Raw genomic sequence first — 9,669 nt, forward strand, 5'->3', positions numbered from 1 at the left:
AGCATATTTTCATTCAAAAGAATCTAAAAAGTGGCTATGACAAAAGAGATTGGGTCATGCAAGTATGTTTCAAATAAATAAACTTGTAAAGAAAGGTTTAGTAAGAGGTCTTTCCTTGATAAGGTTTGACAAAGACATCACTAGTGATGCTTGCCAAATGGAAAAACAAACAAAAAGCTCATTTAAATCAAAGGAAGACGTCTCTACTAAAAGGCCACTTAAATTGTTACATATTGATTTATTTGGTCCAACAAGAACTCAAAGCCTAGGTTGTAAACATTATGGTTTAGTGATTGTGGATGACTATTCTAGATTTGGATGGGTTTTATTTCTTGCACATAAAAATGAAGCCTTTTCGGCCTTTGAAATCTTTTGTAAGAAAACTCAAAATGAAAAGGATTTAAAGATATATTCTATAAGAAGTGACCATGGAATTGAATTTGAAAACCAATTTTTTGAATCCTTTTGTGAGGAATTTTGAATATCTCACAACTTCTCTTGTCCAAGGACACCACAACAAAATGGTGTTGTGGAAAGAAGAAATAGAAGTATTCAAGAAATGAAAAGAGCTATGCTTTGTGAGAACAATGTTCCAAAATTTCTTTGGGCTAAAGCGGTTAACACAGCTTGCCACATTTTGAATAAAACTATTATAAGAAAATTTTTGAAGAAAATCCCTTATGAACTTTGGAAAGGTTACCCACCAAACTTGGACTACTTGCACATCTTTGGATGCAAATGTTTTGTTCTTAATAACAAAGATAATTTGGAGAAATTTGATCCAAAGGCGTATGAGTGCTTATTTGTAGGATATTCCACAACTAGTAAAGCATATAGAGTTTATCATCAAGATGCTAGGATTATTGAGGAGTCCATACATGTTACATTTTGTTATACTAACTTGGTGCAAAGTATTTTGGAAGATTGTGATGCAGGGAATCAAGCTCAAAAGGACGATAAGACTGCACAAAATTCTGAAAATAAAAATTCTGAACAAGCTGAACCAGAAACTACAGTGGCTGAAAATTTGAGAGACAATTCCATTTTGTCTCATGAATCTGAAGGAGATCCTGAAACCAGCAGTACCCAGAATCCCTTGGTAACTGAATCTGCCTCCAAGTCCACCAGACCATGAATGGAGATTCTTGAAGAATTATCCTAAGGAATTTGTCATTAGGAATGTATCTCATGGGGTTAAAACTCGGTCTTCAACTAGAAAGACAAATGAAGGAACAAACATTACCCTTCTCTCTCAAATGGAGCCTCAAAATATCAAGAAAGCCCTTGATGACCCTTCTTGGGTAAAGGCAATAGAAGATGAGCTTCATGAGTTTGAGAAGAACCAAGTTTGGACATTGGTTCCAAGGCCAAATGGAAAGAAAGTGACTGGCACCAAGTGGATTTTTCGGAACAAGCTAGGAGAGGATGGTAGCATTGCAAGAAACAAAGCAAGGTTAGTGGCACAAGGATATGACCAAGAAGAAGGAATAGACTTTGATGAATCATTTGCCCCTATTGCCCGAATGGAAGCCATAAGACTTCTCTTAGCCTATGCTGCCTTTTGTGGTTTTAAGTTATATCAAATGGATGTGAAATATGCATTCTTAAATGGTGTGATAGATAGAGAAGTGTATGTGGAGCAGCCACCAGGTTTTAAAAATAAAGAATTTTTCAACCATGTTTTTAAATTATCAAAAGCTCTCTATGGTTTGAGACAAGCTCCTAGAGCTTGGTATGATAGACTTAGCTCTTTTTTTGAAAAATGGTTTTCAAAGAGGCACCACAGATACTACTCTCTTTATAAAAAATTCTAATGATTCTTTCATTCTAGTCCAAATATATGTTGATGACATTATTTTTGGATCAGCCAATGAATCCCTTTGTACTGAATTTTTAAAACTCATGACAAGTGAATTTGACATGAGTATGATGGGTGAACTTAATTTTTTCTTTGGGCTACAAATTAAACAAACTGAAAATGGTATTTTCATTCATCAAGAGAAGTATGCCAAGGAACTGGTTAAGAAATTTGGTATGGAAAATGTCAAACCCATGTGAACTCTCATGCACCCTAATTCAAAATTAGACAAGGGAGAAATTGAGAAAGATGTGGATGAGACTAGGTATAGAGGAATGATTGGCTCTCTTATGTACTTAACTTCCTCTAGACCTGATATTGTGCAAAGTGTTGGAATGTGTTCAAGATTCCAATCTAAACCAAAAGAGTCCCATCTTTCTGCAGTTAAAAGGATCATTAGATATGTTCATGGCACATCCAATTTCGGTCTTTGGTATCCTAAGATTGATGATTTTTTCTGCAGTTGCTTATTGTGATGCAGATTTTGCCGGTGATAGAGTTGATAGAAAAAGCACATCAGGCTTATGTTGCTTTCTTGGAAAGTCCTTGAATGTTTGGTCAAGTAAGAAGCAGCCAACAGTGGCTTTATCCACTGCAGAGGCTGAGTATATAGCTGCTTCCTCTTGCTGATTACAAATTAAATGCTGAAAATATTCCCTTGTTGTGTGATAACATGAGTGCCATTAATATTTCAAAACTTCCAGTTTTGCACTCTAGGACTAAACATATTGAAGTGAATTTTCACTCAATAAAAGAACATGTTCAAAAGAGGGATATTAGCATTAAATTTGTTAAATCAGAGGAGCAATTAGCTGATATTTTTACTAAACCACTAGCTGAGGACAGATTTTGCATGCTTAGAACTAGTCTAAGGATTTTAAGCTATGAATCATTGTTTGAAAGTTGATGATGTGTTTGTTGGAGTTTTTGTCTCATAAACAAGTATGAGACAATTCTGGGCATATGAAGAACCCTCTCTAATCAGTGTTCTCTGGGCTTGTTGAACGTGCAGAATCATCTGGGCCAACCTCAAAAACCAGAACATGGGTGCAGTGGTCCTATATGTTTCCTTAATTCACACCACCTTTGGGCCCAATATGGATGCTACATATTTTTTTTGCTTTTGTTGGCTTGTGTGTTTCAGTTTAATTTTAAATAAAATCAAATCTTTCTTTTTATGATGTCAAGTCCCTTCAAGTCAAATCAGAGGTGATGCAGTTGCATGGTTTAAGAAATTTTCTTTTGGGTACGGTTACTAATACTTCTTCTCCCTCCATAACTCCTCCAACCCTTCGGTTTCTCCCCACTACCTTTACTGTATCTCTTCCTTCAAAAATCAGAAACCAACCAAATGAGGAAGAAAATAGTTTCACAAAAGCCACCACGTGAAAAGATATACAAGCTTCTTGCAAAACCAAAACCCTTAACTCGCTCTTAGGACCGAACCTTGACTCCATCTCCTTCTCCTCCTACCCCACCTCCTCGGTCTGATCCCATGGCTCACACTAAGAACCCATCAAGGTTCCCTCTTTTAGCCAAGCCGATGCCACCCCTGAAGGAACCTCCATCCAAACCTGGGTCGTCGAAGCTGAGTTCATCAAAAAGGGAAACGTCCAGCTGCTACCGAACTTACCTTTGAGCCCACTCAACCTAAGACAAGGTCTGTTCCCTTGCGTTCTCAAAGAGGTAAACCTCGACTCTCTCTCAAATATGTTAGAGAACCAGACATTGATCCTTTTGCTCATAAATCCCGCTTCATGACATCTCACTCCAACTATAACCCTTATAGATTTAGGTCTGCCATGAATAATGATTTTTATGAAGGAGTTATTAAGTACCGTACCCTATGTCCCTCTTTTCTTGCTGATTTGCCAAACCTGAAAATAAAAGGTTTTCCATTTGTTGAAAATTTGGAATTTTTAAACTGGAATCACCTTTCTAACATCAAAAAGCCTGTTTATCCTCTTTTGGTCAAAGAGTTTTATGCTAACATGACATATCATGAGGGTAGTGTTCATTCTTATGTTAAGGGCAGAGACATAGTTTTAAATAATTAAACAATCAGTAATTCATTGAAATACACTGATGTTGGGGCTTGTGCTTATACTTTTGTTATGTGGGATGAAGGAGTTGGTATCTCTTTCAATGATGCTTTGGCTCATATTTGTGAACATGTTTCTCTGATTGATGGCATCACCCTTACTCATAAAGCCCTAGAATATGAACATGCTCAGTTGCACCGAATTGTTAACCACATCATACTCCCTCAAAGTGGTTCATATCAAAGGGTATCATACACTCTTGTTCTGTATGCCCTGCTCATTAAAAGAGAAATTTCTTTTGCTTATTTGATGGTTAGATACATGTTTGACTCTGTTAGAAGTGAGAAAGATAAAACCCTTCCTTATGGCATGTTTCTAACTTGTATTTTTGAGCATTTTGGTGTTTACTTTTCCAATGAAGATTATGAAAATAGACATTCATATATAAAGGGAGGTGGTGCAGTGAAACAGCAAAAAGGACCTACTCGTTCTGAGAGAGTGGTTCTAGATGATGAAGATGATGAGTTCATTCCTGAGGATTCTCCTCCTCCTTTCACCGAGGGCACTTCTATCTCCACTGGACAAAAATCTGCTCTGTTTAATGTTGTTCGAGATGTAGTCCAAGAGTTTGTATCCCAATCCAATCATATGATTGCCATGAGTAAGGAACAAAGGAAGCTAGCAAGCAAGCATGATAATTTCCTCCGAAAATCTAGAGATAGAGTGGCTGTCTTCATGAAGTTCATTGATAATCTTTAACAAGATGAGGAGCCTACCACTGATGCTGAAGAGGAAGCTGCTTCAGAGGGGAATGGTTCAGATGCCTAGATTTGTCTCATGAAGCTGCTGCTGTCTGCTCACTTTTGTCTTATAAAAACTGTTTCTTTTGTTGCTTTTGAACTACTTTTATTATTTTGGACGACTGTAATACTTTAACTACTGCTGTATTTACTTAAAATTAATTTGGTACTTTAGACTTTGCATTAACTCTTTCTTGCAGGTTTGAAGGTGCTGTTTTACTTGAATTTGCCTATTTTCCACTCTTGATGACAAAAGGGGGAGTAATAGCACATGAATAGCAGGATTATGAATCTTTGATTATTTTTTGGAATGTTGATTGCTGCTACTGCAATGGGCAATCTTTGCTATGGGCAATTTTTGATTATTTTTTTTGGCATGAAAATTGGAATTTGCTTTATATGACATGTTGCTGGTTATGCAATATCCCTTAGTCAAATTGAATTGTGTGTAGCTCTTTTTGTATTCTCTATAAGAATAATAAACAGGAAGGAAGAAAAGAGCATAAATCTACGGGGAGCTACTCTTGAAAAGGAAAGGGAGAGCAACATAAAAGCAAATGGCAAAAATCAAAGGGAGTTCCTAAACCTTACTCAAATTCATTTCCTTTTGATCATTGTTTCAATTATGTTTGTCATCAAGGGGGAGATTGTTGAGTTAAAAAATTAACTAAATTAATTAATGATGACAAATATTATTTTATTGGGCAAATTAAATAATTAGTGTTGATTATTTATGATTAAATGTTCCAAGCTAAAACTCATTGTTGCAACAGCCCAATTGGATGGAAAATAAAAACAAGGCTGGCAGGCTACAAATCAAATAACAGCCCAACACAAAGCAAGCTGAATCTACTTTAATGGACCACAAATCAATAGAAGCCCAAAGTTAATGAATAGGATGCAAATGGGCTAAACTTGAAAAGAACCAACCCAAGCCCGATTTGATATCACTCAAGCAAATCCTTCCCATTTGCTTTCACCAAAAGCAACGTTCACTTTTTCCTCTTGGTCAGAAATCAGAGAAGTGAAAGAGAGCTTCTTCCCTAAGTTGTTCACCAAAGAAGCAAGAAAGAGAAAGTTAAGCAAAAAGATTGAATTCTAATCACCCACATCAATCTGTATCAAGAAGTTAGAAGCTAAAAGGTGATTTCATTTCCTTATACATGCATCATATTTTCTTTTCTTCATCTTCAACGTTCTGCCAATCCATTTTGGTTACATGGAAAAGATGATCTCTGTTCTACACTGCTGTGCATCTACGGTCATAAGTGTGTCTTGGGGACCAAGTAGTGTTTCAATGGCCAAGATCTGGGTTTACCATTGAAAATATATGTTTCTACTGTCCTGTGGCTTTCGGTCAACAAGAGAAGGTCAGAATCAATGTTCTTAATTGAGGATTAACAGGAAAAGGTGATGTGGTGAGTTGGTGAAGCACACAGCTCGAAGGTTGACCTAGGAGAGAGCAACTCAGCAACATGCAAGGAGATACAAAAGAAGATATTTTATCATTCAAAGGCCAAGGAGAGAAAACCAGTGTTCTTGAAGAGTATGTTCTAAAAAGAGCTCTTTGAAGAAGTTCATCTACTTGGACAGTACTTCCTAGTCAAAAGAGCATTCCGCCAGAATGAAGAACTGAATCAGAGGCTAGCAAATCTGGTTTATTACATAGCAAAAAGGTTGTTAAAGCATTAATCTCCTTAATGTTTTACAGATTGTAATTTTCTTTTTAATGCTTATCTTTCTGTAATTTTTTGAGTGAAAAGGCATAAAGAGAGAGCTCAAGTAAAAGCCAATGAGTGGAAAGAGGCTGAGTGATACACTTGAGAGAAAAGCCTAGAGTTATTTCAGATTTCTTTAGGTTGATTAAGTGTCTTGTATCTTGTACCTGTGATGTACCTCTTTCTTAGTTGGGTTAGCACTAAGAGTGAAGAGTTAGGTATTAGCATAACCAAGTCAAGTTAGGTTAGAACTTGAGTGTGAAAGGATTATGTCAATCCTGTGGAATTGGTGTATGTAATACCTTAACTATAGTAGAAATTCCACCCCTGTTGTGGTGGAGACTGGACGTAAGTTGCATTGCACAAGGCAACCAAACTAGGATACATGATGGTGTCAGCTTTTCTCTTTCCTGCTCTGTTCTGTTTTCTGATATTCATGAGACAAAATGAAATTGTCTCATAAATTTTTCGCTGCCGAGTTCAAACAGATTCAGATTGAAAGTTTGCTTTAAAGGGTTAAATATTAAACTTAAAAGAAGGTCATAGATTCAACCCCCTCTTCTCTAAGCCTTCTACAACCTTCACACATATTCCGTTATGTCCAAGTAATTAGCAGCTTAGGAGGAATTTACTTTCAAGCTAGTATTCAAGTGAGATAACTTTTCCAAGAATCACAAGAATTCATATAGAACAAGGGTTGTTCTTTCAATATACTCAGATTTATAAAATGAAGAACGAAAGTAATCCTTGAAACTAAATCAATATATTAATTAAAATAGAATAATAATAATCTTAATCCATAGAAATAAATAGAGCTCCTAACCTTAACTAATGTGGTTAATGTCTCATGACTTAGAGAGAAAACTAGGGTTCAGAAAATGTGAAAATGCCGAAGAAAGAAGATCCCCTTAAGGGCTAAATCTTTTTTCTTTTATATCTAACCTAATTTGATTTGAAACTAAAATAAAATATTAAATTCTAAACCTAAAGATTTTATTTGCAAATAAAAATAACTAAAATAAAAGATAATACAATAATTAAAAGCTAAATCCAACTAAAGATGCGCCATTGGTGAAAGTGTGATCCGGATCATTGGCATTAGATGCTAAATTCCGCGTTTAGCGCCCTGGTGGGTAAAAGCTCCTCTTTTGATATTGTCTTCCTGGAGATAAACACCATGGGCAGAGGGCTTCCATGCATTTCTGATTTGCTAGCGCTAAACACCCTGGTCTGCATTTAGTGCCAGCTTGGCAGCTTCCAAACTCTTCCCTTTTCTTGCATACGAACTCTGCCAAACTGATCCAAACTTTACCTGAAATAATTAAAACACCAAAGCAACTCAAAGTAGCATTCAAAGAGGTTTAAAACACTAGGATTAAATTAAAACTCAATATATTTGTATCTAAAATAAATAAAAAATAGAGAAAAGATACTCCCGCATCACAACACCAAACTTGAACTGTTGCTTGTCCTCAAGCAACTAAAAACAATATATGACTGAGAAGAGAAATTGCCTAAGACTTCAGTGTTCAATTAAGCTCCTATCCAATTACTGAGTGGGGTTAATGCCACTGTGATTCTAAATAGGTTTGGCATCTCTCTATCTTTTGAAACTCAGAAATGTTGATATTCTACAGAACTAGAACTCGAATGATATTATCGATTCTCTTCTTCCTTAAGCTCTGATTAATCCTTGAACACATCTTTTTCTCATTTTTTCTTTGGTGCTTTGCACCTTGAGCCTAGTTGTGACTCTAAATGTTTTATCTCAAGTTTAGCTTGACACAAGAACACCACAAGCACTTACCTGAGAAACTCTTTGAGTTCTAATTTTTCTTTTAATTTCTCCCAGTCAGTGGTGCTCAGAGCCTTTGGCATACTCTGTAATTGCACTTGGTCTCAACTCTTAGTGCTCTGTCTCAAGGGTTACTTGACACATTCACACCAGAAGCATATGGATAGAAAAACAACTCTTTGAGCTTTTAATCATGCTTGACCTTCCAAACCATTAATGCTCAATGTAAAACTCGCAAAATTAATAAATAATTAATGAATAAATTAATTATTATTTAAAGAAATTAAAAAATAGAATTTTATAGTTTAATGAGATAGAACTAATTAAAATAAGAATTTTGACACTAATTTTAAAGAATTTGGCCCAAGATTGGTACATAATACAATATAAAAATGTGCATTATCTTGATTGATATATATCTCCAAAACTTGAATTTCAATTTATAAACAAAACTGTTGATTTTATTAGGAATCATTCCAAGAGCTCGAAGGATCCGTGGCAAAGCTTAGAACTGAAGTCCAATTACTCCATGAAGAACTTACTAGACTTGACAAGGAAAATAAGGAATCGACGAGGAAAATAACTCCATTCAAGTAGGTTAATTAGAAGTTGTTAACATCTTTATTTTTTGAGGATTATGAGTTTGCTTATTTAGATTTATAATTTAGAGATTACTTTTATTAAATTCAAAATTCATTTGGTAACAGTAGCAGTAGCAGTAACTACGTGAATATGATTTGATAATTCATCACTCAACTTTTATAATTAAGAGATTAGGAAAGTGAATCATAATGACCAAGAAAGAATTATGTCAATACCCTTTTATTTCTTTAGATAGATATAACTGAAATACTGATTTTTTTTTTATCACATGGACAGGAAGAAATTTACAAGATGCATGGAATGGAATTATCAGCAAAATTTGTTGATCAGTTCTGCACTTCTGCTGTTTAATTAGTGTAGTAAAATTGCACAAAAATCACACAAGTTTTAGGCAAAATTCAGCCAAATTTATTCAACCAAAAACTGCAACATACCAAAATAGATAAACAAAGTTCATAATATAATTAACACTAAACTTATTGCTTTGGCCTTTGTTCTTAACAGAAAAAATAGAACAGTCTTTGATTCTCTTCATAATTATAACACCTTAATCATATTCCTTTTCATAAACCAAGTCACTCTAATCTTGAAGAGTCCATTCACTACTCAATGACAATTGCAAAATCAGAATAAAATCAGAATAAATCACTTCTTCTTCTCCATATAACCAATCATCAAAGAAGCCAAAACAACTTCAATTTTACAAGCTTTAGCCTAACAAAGTCTGACAAATTGAGCCAACAAACATATTCTTCCCTAAATTTTCCATGGACTGAATTTTACAAGAAAAAGAGCTACACAATGCAGGAATCTACCAGTCACCAGAGCAAAAAATTAATTTTTTGAAATCAAA

The sequence above is a fragment of the Arachis hypogaea genome, chromosome 15 (assembly GCF_003086295.3).
Source record: "Arachis hypogaea cultivar Tifrunner chromosome 15, arahy.Tifrunner.gnm2.J5K5, whole genome shotgun sequence".
Lineage (NCBI taxonomy): Eukaryota > Viridiplantae > Streptophyta > Magnoliopsida > Fabales > Fabaceae > Arachis > Arachis hypogaea.